This window comes from Nycticebus coucang, chromosome 3 (assembly GCF_027406575.1).
Source record: "Nycticebus coucang isolate mNycCou1 chromosome 3, mNycCou1.pri, whole genome shotgun sequence".
NCBI lineage: Eukaryota > Metazoa > Chordata > Mammalia > Primates > Lorisidae > Nycticebus > Nycticebus coucang.
Genome location: NC_069782.1, coordinates 62,286,480 through 62,305,674, shown reverse-complemented (window position 1 = coordinate 62,305,674; position 19,195 = coordinate 62,286,480).

Here is a 19,195-nt window from a genome sequence, read left to right as displayed (position 1 = left end):
AGAAGGAAAAAAATCCTTTTATCATAAGGACACTTGTACTAGACTGTTTATTGCAGCTCAATTTACAATCGCCAAAATGTGGAAACAGCCTAAATGCCCACCAACCCAGGAATGGATTAACAAGCTGTGGTATATGTATACCATGGAATACTATTCAGCCATTAAAAAAAATGGAGACATTACATCCTTTGTATTAACCTGGATGGAAGTGGAAGACATTATTCTTAGTAAAGCATCACAAGAATGGAGAAGCATGAATCCTATGTACTCAATCTTGATATGAGGACAATTAATGACAATTAAGGTTATGGGGGGTGGAAGCAGAAAGAGGGATGGAGGGAGGGGGGTGGGGCCTTGGTGTGTGTCACACTTTATGGGGGTAAGACATGATTGTAAAAGGGACTTTACCTAACAATTGCAATCAGTGTAACTGGCTTATTGTACCCTCAATGAATCCCCAACAATTAAAAAAAAAAAAAAGGAAAAGGAAAATAAAAGAAAGAAAAGACAATCAAGTGTATCCATGTATGGTCAGAAGAGATCAAACTTTCACACTTTGTAGATGATATAATTGTATATCTGGAAAACATCAGGGATTCTACTACAAAACTCTTAGAAGTGATCAAGAATTACAGCAGTGTCTCACGCTACAAAATCAACATCCATCAATCAGTAGCCTTTATATATACCAACAATAGCCCAGCTGAAAAAACAGTCAAGGACTCTATTCCATTCACAGTAGCACCAAAGAAGATGAAATATTTGGGAGTTGATCTAACAAAGGACATGAAAGACCTCTATAATGAGAACTATGGAACTCTAAGAAAAGAAATAGCTGAAAATGTTAACAAATGGAAAAACATACCATGTTCATGGCTGGGAAGAATTGACATTGTTAAAATGTCCATACTACCCAAAGCAATATACAATTTTAATGCAATCCCTATTAAAGCTTGACTGTCATACTTTAAAGATCTTGAAAAAATAATACTTCATTTTATATGGAATCAGAAAAAACCTTGAATAGCCAAGACATTACTCAGAAATAAAAACAAAGCAGGAGGAATCATGCTACTGACCTCAGACTATACTATAAATCAATACTGATCAATATGTGAATCCTAGTAAATGTGGAATGTAAAGGTCTTAGCAAAATAACTAAGAAAATGCTACAAAAGCTATGTTGACTAGTGTGATGAAAATGTGTCAAACGATCTATGAACCAAGTGTATGGTGCCCCACGATCATACTAATGTACACAGCTATGGTTTAATAAAAAAAAAAAGTGATCAAAACAGCATGGTACTGGTACAAAAACAGAGAGGTAGATGTATGGAACAGAATAGAGAACCAAGAGATGAACCCAGCTATTTACCGTTGTTTGATCTTTGACAAGACAAGCCAATGAAAAACATTCAGTGGGGGGAAAATTTCCTATTTAACAAATGATGCTGAGTGAACTGGCTGGCGACCTGTAGAAGACTGAAACTGGACCCACACACCTTTCATCATTAACTAAGATAGACTCTCACTGCATTAAAGATTTAAACTTCCGACATGAAACTATAAAAATACTAGAAGAAAGTGCAGGGAAAACTCTTGATGGAATCGGTCTGGGTGAATATTTTATGAGGAGGACCCCCCTGAGCAATTGAAGCAGCTTCATAAATATACTACTGAGACCTGATCAAAGTAAAAATCTTCGCACAACCAAGAACACAGTAAGTAAAGCAATCAGACAGCCCTCAGAATGGGAGAAGATATTTGCAGGTTATGGCTCCGACAAAGGTTTAACAACCAGAATCCACAGGGGACTCAAACATGTTAGCAAGAAAAGAACAAGTGATCCCATCAGGCTGGGCAAGGGACTTGAAGAGAAACTTCTCTGAAGAAGACAGGCACACGGCCTACAGACATGAAAAAATGCTCATCATCCTTAATCATCAGAGAAATGCATATCAAAACTACTGTGAGATGTCATCTAAATCCAGTAAGATTAGCCCATATCACAATATCCTGAGACCAGAGATGTTGGCGTGGATGTGGAGAAAAGGGAACACTTCTACACTACTGATGGGAATGCAAATTAATGCATTCCTTTTGGAAAGATGTTTGGAGAACACTTAGAGATCTATAAATAGACCTGCCATTCAATCCTACAATTCCTCTACTAGGTATATACCCAGAAGACCAAAAATCACATTATAACAAAATATTGTACCAGAATGTTTATTGCAGCCGAATTCATAATTGCTAACTCATGGAAAAAGCCCAACTGCCCATCAATTTACAAATGAATTAATAAATTTTGATATAAGTACACCATGGAATATTATGCAGCCTTAAAGAAAGATGGAGACTTTACCTCTTTCATGTTTACATGGATGGAGCTGGAACATATTCTTCTTAGTAAAGTATCTCAAGAATGGAAGAAAAATTATCCAATGTACTCAGCCTTACTATGAAACTAATTTATAGCTTTCATATAAGCTATAACCCAGTTATAACCTAAGAAAATGAGGAAGGGGGAGAGAGAGGGGACAGGAGGGGCGAGTATGAATGGAGGGAGGGTGATTGGTGGGATCACACCTACAGTGCATCTTACAAGGGTACATGTGAAATTTACTAAATGTAGAATATAAATGTCTTAACACAATAACTAGAAAATGCCAGGAAGGCTATGTTAAACAGTGTGATGAAAATATGTCAAATGGTCAGTGAAACCAGTGTATGGTGCCCCATGATTGCATTATTGTACAGAGCTCTGATTTAATAGTAAAAAAAGTCAGGTACTGGACATAATTTTTCCATACATCTTACAATGTTATCAATGTTATTTTCAATTGCAACCTGTAGGTCTTTTGTACTTAATTATTCCTAATTTTTTTTGTTTGAAACCAGAAAATATTCCATATAGCCAAAGCAGCCTTAAGGAACAAGAAAAAAATCAGTAGATGTCACTCTACCAGACTTCAAGCTATACTACAAAGCTCTAGTAATCAAAACAGCATGGTACTGGCACAAGAACAGAGACATAGATCAAGATCAGAATGGAGAACCCAGATGTAAAAACCCTCCTCATAGTGCCATCTGATATTTGACAAAACAGACAAAAGCAAATGCTAGGGAAAGGAATCCCTATTCATTAAGTAGTGCTAGGAAAATTGTATAGCTACATGCAGAAGAATGAAATGGGATCTGCATCTCTCACCCCTCACAAAATTAACCCACAATGGATGACAGACCTAAGGCATAAAACTACAAGAATTCTAGAAGATAAATTTGGAGAAACCCTTATAGATATTGATCTAGGCAAGGAAATTATGAAGAAGACCCCAAAGCAATCTTAGGAACAATAAAAATAAATGGAAATTTGATCAAACTAAAAAGCTTCACACTGACAAGGAAATAATTAGAGCAAACAGACGACAACCTATAGAATGGAAGAAAATAAGGGGCTGATACATCCAATAAAGGGCTGATACATCCAATAAAGGGCTGATAATGAGAATCTATAAAGAACTCAAGCAAATCAGAAGAAAAAAATCAAACAACCATATTAAAAAAGTGGGCAAAAGACGAGAACAGAAGATTTTCAAAAGAAGATAGTCTAATGGCCAATAAATATAGGAAAAATGATCAATGTTTCCAATCATCAGGGAAATGCAAATCAAAACCACAATGAGGTATCACCTGAATCCAGTGAGAATGGCTTCTATCAAAAAACCACCAAATACAACATAAATGCAGAGAGAACACTTATACATTGTTGGTGGGAATGCAAACTAGTGCAATACCCAGGGAAAGTTGTATAGAGATTCTTCAAAGAACTAAATGTAGACCTACCATTTAATACAGCATTCTCACTATTGGGTATTTGCCTATTTGCCATAAGGGAAATAAAAACTCATGTTATCAAAAACATGTACTTGAATGTTTATTGCAGCACAATTCACAATTGTAAACATGTGGAATCGACTCAAGTGCGCATTAATACAAAAGTGGATTAATAAAAGTGGTATATGTACACCATGGAGTACTACTCAGCCATAAAAAGCAATGTTGAACTTTTGTAACAACCTGGATGGAAGTGGAGACCATTCTAAGTGAAGTTTTGCAAAAATGGAAAAACAAACTCCGCACACACTGATTCTTTTTTTTTTTTCTTAATCAGCTTTTTTTATTTTTTTATTGTTGGGGATTCATTGAGGGTACAATAAGCCAGATTACACTGATTGCAATTGTTAGGTAAAGTCCCTCTTGCAATCATGTCTTGCCCCCATAAAATGTGGCACACACCAAGCCCCCACCCCCTCCCTCCGTCCCTCTTTCTGCTTCTCCCCCCATAACCTTAATTGTCATTAATTGTCCTCATATCAAAATTGAGTACATAGGATTCGTGCTTCTCCATTTTTGTGATGCTTTACTAAGAACAATGTCTTCCACTTCATCCAGGTTAATACGAAGGATGTAAAGTCTCCATTTTTTTTAATGGCTGAATAGTATTCCATGGTATACATATACCACAGCTTATTAATCCATTCCTGGGTTGGTGGGCATTTAGGCTATTTCCACATTTTGACGATTGTAAATTGAGCTGCAATAAACAGTCTAGTACAAGTGTCCTTATGATAAAAGGATTTTTTTCCTTCTGGGTAGATGCCCAGTAATGGGATTGCAGGATCAAATGGGAGGTCTAGCTTGAGTGCTTTGAGGTTTCTCCATACTTCCTTCCAGAAAGCTTGTACTAGTTTGCAGTCCCACCAGCAGTGTAAAAGTGTTCCCTTCTCTCCACATTCACACCAGCATCTGCAGTTTTGAGATTTTGTGATGTGGGCCATTCTCACTGGGGTTAGATGGTATCTCAGGGTTGTTTTCATTTGCATTTCTCTAATATATAGAGATGATGAACATTTTTTCATGCGTTTGTTACCCATTCGTCTGTCGTTTATAGAGAAAGTTCTATTCATGTGTCTTGCCCATTGGTATATGGGATTGTTGGCTTTTTTCAGGTGGATTAATTTGAGTTCTCTATGGATCCTAGTTATCAAGCTTTTGTCTGATTGAAAATATGCAAAAATCCTTTCCCATTCTGTAGGTTGTCTCTTTGCTTTGGTTATTGTCTCCTTAGCTATACAGAAGCTTTTCAGTTTAATGAAGTCCCATTTGTTTATTTTTGTTGTTGTTGCAATTGCCATGGCAGTCTTCTTCATGAAGTCTTTCCCCAGGCCAATATCTGCCAGTGTTTTTCCTATGCTTTCTTGGAGGATTTTTATTGTTTCATGCCTTAAATTTAAGTCCTTTATCCATCTTGAATCAATTTTTGTGAGTGGGGAATGGTGTGGGTCCAGTTTCAGTCTTTTACATGTAGACACCCAGTTCTCCCAACACCATTTATTGAATAGGCAGTCTTTCCCCCAAGGTATGTTCTTGTTTGGTTTATCAAAGATTAGGTGGTTGTAAAATGTTAGTTTCATTTCTTGGTTTTCAATTCGATTCCAAGTGTCTATGTCTCTGTTTTTGTGCCAGTACCATGCTGTCTTGACCACTATGGCTTTGTAGTACAGACTAAAATCTGGTATGCTGATGCCCCCAGCTTTATTTTTGTTACAGAGAACTGCGTTAGCTATACGGGGTTTATCCGGTTCCATACAAAACGCAGAATCATTTTCTCCAAATCTTGAAAGTACGATGTTGGTATTTTGATAGGAATGGCATTGAATAGGTAGATTGCTTTGGGAAGTATAGACATTTTAACAATGTTGATTCTTCCCGTCCATGAGCATGGTATGTTCTTCCATTTGTTAATATCCTCTGTTATTTTCTTTCTGAGAATTTCATAGTTTTCTTTATGGAGGTCCTTCACCTCCTTCATTAGGTATATTCCTAGGTATTTCATTTTCTTTGAAACTATGCTGAAGGGAGTTGTGTCCTTAATTAGCTTCTCATCTTGACTGTTATTGGTATACACAAAGGCTACTGACTTGCGGACATTGATTTTATATCCTGAAACATTACTATATTCTTTGATGACTTCTAGGAGTCTTGTGTTGAGTCTTTGGGGTTCTCTAAGTATAAGATCATATCGTCAGCAAAGAGGGAGAGTTTGACCTCCTCTGCTCCCATTTGGATTCCCTTTATTTCCTTGTCTTGCCTAATTGTATTGACTAGAACTTCCAGGACTACGTTGAATATAAAGGTGACAGAGGACAACCTTGTCTGGTTCCAGTTCTAAGAGGAAAAGCTTTCAGTTTTACTCCATTCAGTAAAATATTAGCTGTGGGTTTGTCATAGATAGCTTCAATCAGTTTTAGAAATGTGCCACCTATGCCTATACACTTCAGTGTTCTAATTAGAAAAGGATGCTGGATTTTATCAAATGCTTTTTCTGCATCTATTGAGAGGATCATGTGATCTTTATTTTTGCCTCTGTTAATATGGTGGATAATGTTTATAGACTTGCGTATTTTAAACCAGCCTTGCATCCCTGGGATGAAGCCTACTTGATCATGATGAATGACTTTTTTGATGATAAGCTGTAATCTATTGGCTAGGATTTTGTTGAGAATTTTTGCATCTATATTCATGAGTGAGATTGGTCTGAAATTCTCCTTTTTGTTTGGGTCTTTTCCTGGTTTTGGTATCAGGGTGATGTTTGCTTCATAGAATATGTTGGGGAAGATTCCTTCTTCCTCAGTTTTTTGGAATAGTTTCTGCAGTACAGGAATAAGCTCTTCCTTGAAGGTTTGATAGAATTCTGGAGTGAAGCCATCTGGACCAGTGCATTTTTTGGTTGGAAGATTTTTTTATTGTTTCTTTGATCTCAGTGCTTGAAATTGGTCTGTTCAGGAGCTCTATTTCTTACTCGCTGAGTCTAGGGAGAGGGTGTGATTCCAAATATTGATCCATTTCCTTCACGTTGTTAAATTTCTGGGCATAGAGTATCTGGTAGTATTCAGAGATGATCTCTTGTATCTCTGTGGGATCAGTTGTTATTGCGCCTTTATAATTTCTGATTGAGGTTACTAGAGACTTTACTTTTCCTCCTTAGTCTGGCCAATGTTTTATCTATTTTATTTACTTTTTCAAAAAACCAACTCCTCGTTTCATTAATTTTCTGAATGATTTTTTGTTTTTAATTTCATTGATCTCTGATTTGATTTTGGATATTTCTTTTCTTCTGCTGAATTTAGGCTTAGATTGTTCTTCTTTTTCCATTTCCATAAGACCTCTTGTGAGATTGTTGATGCGCTCTCTTTCTGTTTTTTGAATGTAGGCATCTAAAGCGATGAATTTTCCTCTCAAAACTGCTTTTGCAGTATCCCACAGGTTTTGGTAGCTTGTGTCTTCATTGTTGTTATGCTCAAGGAAGTTAATGATTTCCTGTTTTATTTCTTCCTGTACCCATCTGTTATTCAACAGAAGATTGTTTAATTTCCATGCCTTTGGGTGGGGTCGAGCATTTTTGTTAGAGTTGAGTTCCACCTTTAGTGCCTTATGGTCTGAGAAGATACAAGGTAAAATTTCAATTCTTTTGATTCTGTTGATATTTGTTTTGTGTCCCAGGATATGATCAATTTGGAGAATGTTCCATGGGGTGATGAGAAGAATGTATATTCTTTATCTTTGGGGTGGAGTGTTCTGTATGTGTCTATAAAGCACAGTTGTTCTAGGGTCTCATTTAAATCTCTTATATCTTTGTTTAATTTCTGTTTAGAGGATCTGTCCAGCTCTGTAAGAGGAGTGTTAAAGTCCCCTGTTATTATGGTATTATCAGATATCATCTTCCTCAGACTGAGTAAGGTCTGTTTCAAGAATCTGGGAGCATTTAATTTGGGCGCATAAATATTTAGAATTGAAATGTCTTCTTGTTGTATTTTTCCCTTGACCAATATAAAGTGACCATCTTTGTCTTTTTTGACTTTAGTTGCTTTAAATCCACATGTATCTGAAAATAAGATTGCAACTCCTCTTTTCTTCTGAATGCAATTTGCCTGAAAAATTGTCTTCCAACCCTTGACTCGGAGCTTTAATTTGTCTTTTGAAGCCAGGTGTGTTTCTTGCAGACTGCAAATGGATGGCTTGTGTTTTTTAATCCTGTCAACAAATTTATGTCTCTTCAGTGGGGAATTCAAGCCATTAACATTTATTGAGATAATTGATAAGTGTGGTAGTATTCTATTCATCTTATTTGGTTAGAGTCCATTGCTTAGTTTTATCTTTTGCATCAGTGTGGAGGTTAGGTTCTGTCCTTTAATTTCTGAGTTCTTACTTTGCTGCTGATCCATTATGGTGGTCAGTGTGCAGAACGTGTTGAAGTATTTCCTGTAGAGCTGGTCTTATTGTGGCGAATTTCCTCAGTGTTTGTATATCTGTAAATGATTGGATTTCTCCGTCATTTTTTAAGCTTAGCTTAGCAGGGTACAGAATTCTGGGCTGGAAATTGTTCTGTTTAAGTAGGTTAAAGGTAGATGACCATTGTCTTCTTGCTTGGAAAGTTTCATTAGAGAAGTCTGCGGTCACTCTGATGGATTTGACCCTGTAGGTCACCTGGTGGTTACTCCTGGCAGCTTGCAGAATCTTTTCTTTTGTCTTGACTTTGGACAGGTTCATCACAATGTGTCTTGGAGAAGCTCAGTAGAGTTGAGGTGACCTGGGGTCCGATATCCCTTTGAAAGCAGTGTGTCAGAATCTTTGGTGATATTTGGGAAGTTTTCGTTTATATTATTCTCTAGTATGGCTTCCATTCCTCTGGGGCATTCTTCTTCCCCTTCTGGAATTCTTATAACTCGTATGTTGGAACGCTTCATAAAGTCCCATAATTCTGACAGTGAACAATCTGCTTTCTCTCTCTTCTTTTCTGCCTCTTTTACTATCTGAGTTATCTCAAGAACTTTGTCTTCTACTTCTGAAATTCTTTCTTCTGCATGGTCTAACCTGTTGCTGATACTTTCCATTGCATCTTTAAGTTCCCTAATTTACTGTTTAAGTTCCTTCAGCTTTGCTATATCCTTTTTATATTCTTCATATCGTTCATCTCTTATTTGATTCTGTTTTTGGATTTCGTTTTGATTATTTTCCACTTTATTAGCAGTTTCCTTCATTGTTTCCATCATTTCTTTCATTGTTTTCTACATGTGTATTCTAAATTCCCTTTCTGTAATTCCTAACATTTCTTTATAGGTGGAATCATTTGCAGTAGCTACCTCATGGTGCCTTGGCGGGGTTGTTCTGGACTGGTTCTTCATGTTGCCTGGAGTTTTCTGCTGATTCTTCCTCATGAGTGATTTATTTTATCTGTTTCCTTTCCTTAATTTTCCTTTCACTTCCTCTTGCTCTTTAAGTTCTTGTGCCTGTGGATTAACGGTTACAGGACCAGAAGGGTGAGAAGGTTGAAGAGCTAAAAAGGGATGAAAGAAAGGAGGACTGAGTGATAAGAAAAACAAACAAAAATAGAGAAAGGAGAGGGGGTGGGTGAAAGGAATATTTACAAAAAGAAGAGAGGCACAGAAAGAGGAAGACAGAGCAATATAGGTGTACAGTAAAGTACTTTGACACAACCTTAAAAAGAACCCCACCTTCTGAGGGTGCCCAGTTGGGTGGTTCCCTTGAGGTCAGCAGCTCTTTGCTAACCTGATCAGACACAGTATCCCACCTCCACCAAGTAGAGAGGAAAGACAAAAATGCTATAAATCAAACCAAAACAAGCAAACAGAAAACTTTACAGGATAAAATTGGGTGGAAAACCAAATAATAGCAGTAGAAACACTAGCAAAAATGAAGTTTTAAGTATTGAAAAAGGCAGCAATGGGAAATTATAATTGAACTAGAAAAATTGACAAAGAAAAAGGATCTGTATGGAAAAGGTTGAACTTAGAAAACAAAACAACATCAACAACATCAAAATAAGCTAAAAAGACAACCAAACAAACAACAAAAAAAACACAACCAAAAACAAAGCAGTATGTATATGTTATTGAATATTGTCTGGGCAACACGTGGTCTTCTGGGGTATGAGATGTTAATCACAGTTCTGATATGACTGGAGGCTGCTGATTTCTCAAACCCCAGCAGGTAGACACCCTAAATCTCTCTTCAGCCCACTTAAAAGGCCCTTTGAACTTCTTCACTTGCTGAGCAGAAGCTTTCCCAGGAAAGTGCTTGTCGCTGGAATCACTGCTGAAGTGGCTATCCACTTACCCAGTGTGCCAAAACTGGTCTCACTCTGCCACTGAGAGTTAGGGCTGCAAGGTGGCTCAGACCCCACCCTTAGGCTACTTGGTCACTGGGTTACCAGCTCCCACCCAATTCTAGCTCTGCAACCCTGAAGGCAGAGCTTGCCAGGGCAGATCACTCACAATGGCTCCCTGTGACCCACAGCCAAACACTATTAGCTCTGTCTGGCTCAGCGGCTCAGACTGGGGCCCTAGACAACGGTCAAAGTTCTCCACACTCCTGCTCAGGCTCTCCCCAAGGCAGTTCAACTGAGTGCCACGTCCAAAGACACCAAAACAGTTCACAGGTAAGGCCTTTCCAGTTTGCAGTCTTGCTGCTACTGAACTTACAGTTGCAGGCGGGTTTAGACGGATTGAACACACGCGACCACTTGCCAGTTTTCCACTGTTTTAGTCCTCCTCTTGGGGTCCAGAAGTCTGTTGCTGACTCCCTGTATCCTCACAGTGGTGATGATAGGCAGATCCCACCAGCCAGAGATGCCTGGAGTCCTATATCCCCAGACTCACGGTGCCCAGATGCAAGGAAGCTGTTACTCGGCCACCATCTTGCTCCACCCCCACATACACACACTCATTCTTAAATTGGAAATAATTGATCAACACCTATGTGCACATTTGGTAGTAAAACCCAATCAAAAGAAAACAGGGGGCAGGAAAGAAGAGGTAAATTCACAACAATTGGGTACAGTATCAGTGTCAGGAGCATGCTTACAACTTTGACTCAAATTGTACAAATGCAACTCATATAATCAAAGCATTTGTACCCCTGCAATATTCTAAAATAAATAAAGAAAATGGGATTTGATTCTTGATTCTGAAAAAGTTCTATCTCCTCTCTTATCATTCTTTGTCTTATTGTGCAACAATGGAGCAGAATACATAAACTAGATAAACCTTATACTCTTGTTCTGTTAGAAACATTAGAAAGGGAAAGAATATTCAAGACAGCGGCCAAGAAACAGCTTCCCTGCAACTAGACATGGTGAGTCTGGGGAGATAAGACTCCAGGCATCTCTGGCTGGTGGGATCTGCAAACCAGAAAGGCCTTACCTGTGAACTGTTTTGGTGTTTCTTGGACTTGGCACTCAGTTGAACTGCCTTGGGGTGAGCTTGAGAAGGAGTGTGGAGAATATTGGGCTTTATCTAGGGCCCCAGACTGAGCTGCTGAGCTGGATCGAGCTAATAGTGTTTGGCTGTGGACCACAGGAAGCCATTGTGAGAGAACTGCCCCGGCAAACTCTGCCCTCAGGGTCACAGAGCAAGGATTGGGGGGGAGCTAGTAACCTAGTGACTGAGCAGCCTAAAGGCAAGGACTGCGCTGCCTTACAGCCTTAACCCTCAGGGGCAGAGTGAGACCAGTTTTGGCACACTGGAGCCTTGGGCTATTGCCCTGGGTAGAGTGCCATGGTGTTACAGCTCATAGCAACCTCAAACTCCTTGGCTTGGTGCTGCCCAGACATCCATAAGAGCTGCACTGTGACCCCCAACCTGTGACCAGCCCCCACCAGGCCTCCACATGCCCAGACCAGGAACTGCAGGAGCCATGCAAGCCTGCATCCTCCCTCCTGTACCCTCCCTGCCTTCACACTGGCCCACTTGTCTGGCCAGGGACTCATGTAGCCATGTGCCCTCTGGAGCCCTCTCTGACTCTGCACAGAGCCCTTCTCCCAGCCAGAGACTGATGGAGCCTTGGGCTATCTATGCCAAAGTCACTGGGCACCAGGCACTCCCAGAACCATGCTCACTACCAACCGCCCTGTTGCTAGATCCAGGTGTGTCACACTCCAGAGCTGCTTCCACAGAACTCCCTGGCTGGGAGAGCCCCAGAGGAACTACACAGGGTTACTCTCTACAAAGATCCAGCAACAATAGAGTGATCCCGCTGGGGTCTAATCTTGGAGAGACAGCTGCCCAACTCTTAGGACGGCCAGAGGAAATGGTGAAAAACAATCATGAGGTGAAATCAACAGAAAAACTCTGGCAATATGAATAATCAAAATAGATCAACTCCCCCAAGGATCAATGGGGCAGACAGATGCCATGCACAAACAAATAGCTGAGATATCAGAAATGGAATTCAGAATCTGGATAGAAAATAAGATCTAATTAGAATTCCAAGCAGTAACCCAAAAGATATCTCAAGAAATCAACGAATTCAAAGACCAATGACCAAAGATTTTGACACATTGAGACAAGAATTTGCAGCCCTCAAAGATCTGAGAAACACAGTAGAATCCCTCAGTAACAGAATGGAGCAAGCAGAAGAAAGGATTTCTGACATTGAAGACAAAACTCTCAAATGCTCCCAAACTCTCAAAAAGGAAGAGAAATGGAGGGCAAAAAAAGATCACTCTCTCAGAGAGCTCTGGGATAATTCAAAGAAAACTAATATTCATCTTATAGGGATCCCCAAAAGCGATGAAGTGGCTTCACAAGGCACAGCATCTCTTCTCCATGAGATTATGGAGGAGAACTTTCCAGACATGCCAAGAGATTCTGAAATTCAGATAGAAGACAGTTTCAGAACTCCAGCATGACTCAATCCAAATAAGATCCCCCAGACACATCATAATCAATTTCACTAAAGTTAATATGAAGGAGAAAATTCTGAAAGAAGCAAGACGAAAGCAAACCATCACCTACAAGGGCAAGAATATTGGAATAACTGCAGGTCTCTCTGCTAAAATCTTTTAAGCTAGAAGAGGATGGTCATCGACTTTTAATCTCCTTAAACAAAATAACTTTCAACACAGGATCCTATACCCAGCTAAACTGAGTTTCATTTATGACGGAGAAATTAAATACTTCAATGACATTCACATGTTGAAGAAATTTGCCATAACTAAACCAGCTCTCCAGGATATTCTCAGACCTATTCTGCATAAAGACCAGCATAATCCTCCACCACAAAAGTAAACCCACCCAGAAATTTTTGACAAAATTCCAACTTCCATAGTCGCAAAAGGATTAAAAATGTCCACCAGACTCTCGAAAGGCTTATCAATATTCTCAATTAATGTGAATGGTTTAAATTGTCCTCTAAAGAGGCACAGGTTGGCTGACCAGATACAAAAACTCCAGCCAGATATCTGCTGCATAGAACAATCGCATCTCATGTTACAAGACAAATATAGACTCAAGGTGAAGGGATGGTCATCTATAGTCTAGGCAAATGGAAAGCAGAAAAAAGCAGGCATTGCAATCCTATTCGCAGACGCAATAGGCTTTAAACCAACCAAAATAAGGAAGGATAAGGATGGACACTTCATATTTGTTAAAGTTAATACTCAATATGATGACATTTCAATTATTAATAATTATGCACCCAACCAGAACGCACTTCAATTTATAAGAGAAACTCTAACAGACATGAGCAACTTGATTTCCTCTAGTTCGTAGTTGGAGATTTTAACACCCCTTTAGCAGTGCTGGATAGAGCCTCCAAAAAAGAAGCTAAGCAAAGAAATTTTAGATTTAAACTTAACCATTAGCCATCTGGACCTAACAGACATCTACAGAACATTTCATCCCAAGAAAACTGAATACACATTCTTATCAGCCCATGGAACATACTCCAGAATCGACATCCTAGGCCACAAATCTAACCACAGCAAATTTTTGAAAATAGAAATTATTCCTTGCATCTTTTCAGAGCATCATGGAATAAAAGTTGAACTCAATAACAACAGGAACATGCATACCCATACAAAAACGTGGACTCTAAACAACCTTATGCTGAAGGATAGATGGGTTATAGAGGAGATTAAGAAGGAAATCACCAAATTTTTGGAAAAAAACAACAATCAAGACACCAATTACCAGAACCTCTAGGATACTGCAAAGGCAGTCCTAAGAGAAAAATTTATCACACTGCAAGCCTTCCTCAATAAAACGAAAAGAGGAAGTTAATAATTTAATGGGACATCTTAAGCAACTGGAGAAGGAAGAACACACCAACCCCAAACCCAGCAGAAGAAAAGAAATAACCAAAATCAGAGCAGAATTAAATGAAATTGAAAACAAAAGAATTATACAACAGATCAATAAATCCAAAAGTTGGTTTTTTGAAAAGATCAATAAAATAGATAAACCTTTGGCCAACCTAACCAAGAAAAAATGAGTACAATCTCTAATGTCATCAATCAGAAATGGTAACGATGAAATAAGAACAGACCCCTCAGAAATTCAAAAAATCCTTAATGAATACTACAAGAAACTCTACTCTCAGAAATAGGAAAATCTGAAAGAAATTGACCAATACCTGGAAGTACGCCACCTACAAAGACTTAGCCAGAACGAAGTGGAAATGTTGAACAGGCCTATATCAAGTTCTGAAATAGCATCAACTATACAAAATCTCCCTAAAAACACAAGCCCAGGACCACATAGCTTTACGTCAGAATTCTACCAAACCTTTAAACAAGAACTAGTACCTATACTACTAAACCTCTTCCAAAATGTGGAAAAAGAAGGAATATTACCAAACACATTCTACGAAGCAAACATCACCTTGATCCCCAAACCAAGGAAAGACCCAATAAGAAAAAAAATTATAGACCAATATCACTAGTGAATATTGATACTAAAATACTCAATAAGATCCTAACAAACAGAATCGAACAACACATCAAAAAAATTATACACCACGACCAAGTGGGATTTATCCCAGGCTCTCAAGGCTGGTTCAAGATACATAAATCTATAAATGTAATTCAGCACATAAACAAACTAAAAAATAAAGAGCACATGATTCTTTCAATTGATGCAGTAAAAGCTTTTGATAATATCCAACATCCCTTCATGATCAGAACACTTAAGAAAATTGGTATAGAAGAGACATTTATTAAACTAATAGAGGCCATCTACAGCAAACCCACAGCCAATATCGTATTGAATGGAGTTAAAGTGAAATCATTTCCACTTAGATCAGGAACCAGGCAAGGTTGCCCATTGTCTCCATTGCTCTTTAACATTGTAATGGAAGTTTTAGCCATTGCAGTTAGGGAAGAAAAGGCGATCAAGGGTATCCACATTAGGGACACACGAGATCAAACTTTCGCTCTTCACAGATGATATGATCGTATATCTGGAAAACACCAGGGATTCTACTACAAAACTTTTAGAAGTGATCAAGGAATACAGCAATTTCTCAGGCTACAAAATCCACACCCATAAATCTGTAGCCTTTGTATATACCAACAATAACCAAGCCAAAAAAACAGTCAAGGACTCTATTCCTTTCACAGTAGTGCCAAGAAGATGAAATATTTGGGAGTATACCTAACAAAGGAAAGATCTCTACAAAGAGAACTATGAAACTTTGAGAAAAAAATAGCTGAGGATGTTGACAAATGGAAAATCATACCACGCTCATGGCTGAGAAAAATCAACATTGTTAAAATGTCTATACTACCCAAAGCAATATATAATTTTAATGCAATTCCTATTAAAGCTCCATTGTCATATTTTAAAGATCTTGAAAAAATAATACTTCATTTTATATGGAATCACACAAACCTCGAATAGCCAAAACATTACCCAGCAATAAAAACACAGCAAGAGGATTCACGCTACCAGACCTGAGACTGTACTATAAATTGATAGTGATCAAAACAGCATGGTACTGGCACAAAAACAGAGAAGTAGGTTGAGATCAAGATGGCGGCCGAGTAACAGCTTCCTTGAATCTGGGCACCGTGAGTCTGGGGAGATAGGACTCCAGGCATCTCTGGCTGGTGGGATCTGCCTATCATCACCTCTGTGAGGATACAGGGAGTGAGCGAGAGACTTTCGGACCCGAAGAGGAGGATTAAAACAGTGGGAAAATGGCACGAGAACTTAAAGAGCAAGAGGAACTGACAGTAAAATTAGGGCAAGGAAACAGATAAAAGAAATCACTCATGAGGAAGAATCAGCAGAAAACTCCAGGCAACATGAAGAACCAGTCCAGAACAACCCCTCCAAGGCACCATGAGGTAGCTACTGCAGAGGATACCACCTATAAAGAAATGTTAGGAATGACAGAAAGGGAATTTAGAATACACATGTTGAAAACAATGAAAGAAATGGTGGAAACAATGAAGGAAACTGCTAATAAAGTGGAAAATAACCAAAACGAAATCCAAAAACAGAATCAAATAAGAGATGAATGATATAAAGAATATAAAAAGGATATAGCAGAGCTGAAGGAACTGAAACAGTAAATTAGGGAACTTAAAGATGCAATGGAAAGTATTAGCAACAGGTTAGACCATGCAGAAGAAAGAATTTCAGAAGTAGAAGACAAAGTTCTTGAGATAACTCAGACAGTAAAAGAGGCAGAAAAGAAGACAGAGAAAGCAGATCGTTCACTGTCAGAATTATGGGACTTTATGAAGCATTCCAACATACGAGTTATAAGAATTCCAGAAGGGGAAGAAGAATGCCCCACAGGAATGGAAGCCAAACGAGAGAATATTATAAAAGAAAATTTCCCTTTGTTGTTTCTGATTGATGATATTAGAGATTTTACGCTTTTTTTTCCGATTAGGTTGGCCAGAGGTTTGTCTATTTTATTGACCTTTTCAAAAAACCAGCTTTTTGATTTATTGATCTGTTGTATTATTCTTTCGTTTTCAATTTCATTTAATTCTGCTCTGATTTTGGTTATTTCTTTTCCTCTACTGGGTTTGGGGTTGGAATGTTCTTCCTTTTCCAGTTGCTTGAAATGTCCTATTAAGTTGTTAAATTCCTCTCTTTCTGTTCTCTTGAGGAAGGCTTGCAGTGCTATAAATTTCCCTCTTAGACCTGCCTTTGCAGTGTCCCAGAGATTCTGATAGTTTGTGTCTCGGAATTTACCTAACAAAACACGTGAAAGATCTCTATAAAGAGAACTATGAAACTCTAAGAAAAGAAATAGCTGAAAATGTTAGCAAATGGAAAAACATACCATGCTCATGGCTGGGAAGAATCAACATAGTTAAAATGTCCATACTACCCAAAGCAATATATAATTACAACGCACTCCCTATTAAAGCTCCGCTGTCATACTTTAAAGATCTTGAAAAAACAATACTTCGTTTAATATTGAATCAGAAAAAACCTCGAATAGCCAAGACATTACTCAGAAATAAAAACAAAACAGGAGGAATCACACTACCAGACCTCAGACTTTACTACAAATCGATAGTGATCAAAACAGCATGGTATTGGCACAAAAACAGAGAAGTAGATATCTGGAACAGAATAGAGAACCAAGAGATGAATCCAGCTACTTACTGCTATTTGATCTTTGACAAGCCAATTAAAAACATTCAGTGGGGAAAAGATTCCCTATTTAACAAATGGTGCTGGGTGAACTGGCTGGCAACCTGCAGAAGACTGAAATTGGACCCACACCTTTCACCATTAACTAAGATAGACTCTCATTGGATTAAATACTTAAACTTAAGACATGAAACTATAAAAATACTAGAGGAGAGCGCAGGGAAAACCCTTGAAAAATTGGTCTGGGCGAGTATTTTCTGAAAATGACCCCCACGGGCAATTGAAGCAGCTTCAAAAATACACTACTGGGACTTGATCAAACTAAAAAGCTTCTGCACAGCCAAAAACACCGTAAGTAAAGCAACCAAACAGCCCTCAGAATGGGAGAAGATATTTGCAGGGTGTATCTCTAACAAAGGTTTAATAACCAGAATCCACAGAGAACTCAAATGCATCAGCAAGAAAAAAACAAGGGATCCCATCGCACGCTGGGCAACGGATTTGAAGAGAAACTTCTCTGAAGAAGACAGGCACGTGGCCTTCAGACATATGAAAAAATGCTCATCATCTTTAATCATCAGAGAAATTCAAATCAAAACTACTTTGAGATGGCATCTAACTCCAGTGAGACCAGCCTTTATCACAAAATCTCATGACCAGAGATGTTGGCGTGGATGTGGAGAAAAGGGAACACTTCTGCACTGCTGGTGGGAATGCAAATTAATACATTCCTTTTGGAAAGATAAACGGAGAACACTCAGAGATCTAAAAATAGATCTGCCATTCAATCCTGAAATTCCTCTGCTGGGCATATACATAGAAGACCAAAAATCACAACATAACAAAGATATTTGTACCAGAATGTTTATTGCAGCCCAATTCGTAATTGCTAAGTCATGGAAAAAGCCCAAGTGCCCATCGATCCACTAATGGATTAATAAATTGTGGTATATGCACACCATGGAATATTATGCAGCCTTAAAGAAAGATGGAGACTTTACCTCTTTCATGTTTACATGGATGGAGCTGGAACATATTCTTCTTAGTAAAGTATCTCAAGAATGGAAGAAAAAGTACCCAATGTACTCAGCCCTACTATGAAACTAATTTGGGGCTTTCACATGAAAGCAATAACCCAGTTACAACCTAACAATAGGGGGAAGTGGGAAAGGGAGGGGAGGGAGGGAGGTGGTGGGTAGAAGGAGGGGGATTGGTGGGATTATACCTGTGTGCATCTTACAGGGGTATTTGCGAAACTTGGTAAATGTAGAAAGTAAATGTCTTGGCACAGTAACTGAGATAATGGGAGGAAGGCTATGTTAAACATTGTGATGAAAATGTGTCAAATGGTCTATGAATCGAGTGTATGATGCCAAATGATCATATCAATGTACACAGCTATGATTTAATAAAAAATAAAAATAAAAATAAAAAAAAGAAAATTTCCCAAATATCACCAAAGAATCTGACACACTGCTTTCAGAAGGATATCAGACACCAGGTCGCCTCAATTCTAACCGAGCTTCTCCAAGACACATTGTGATGAACCTGTCCAAAGTCCAGACAAAAGAAAGGATTCTGCAAGCTGCCAGGACTAAGTGCCAGGTGAGCTACAGGGGCAAATCCATCAGAGTGACCGCAGACTTCTCTAATGAAACTTTGCAAGCAAGAAGACAACGGTCATCTACCTTTAATCTAATTAAACAGAACAATTT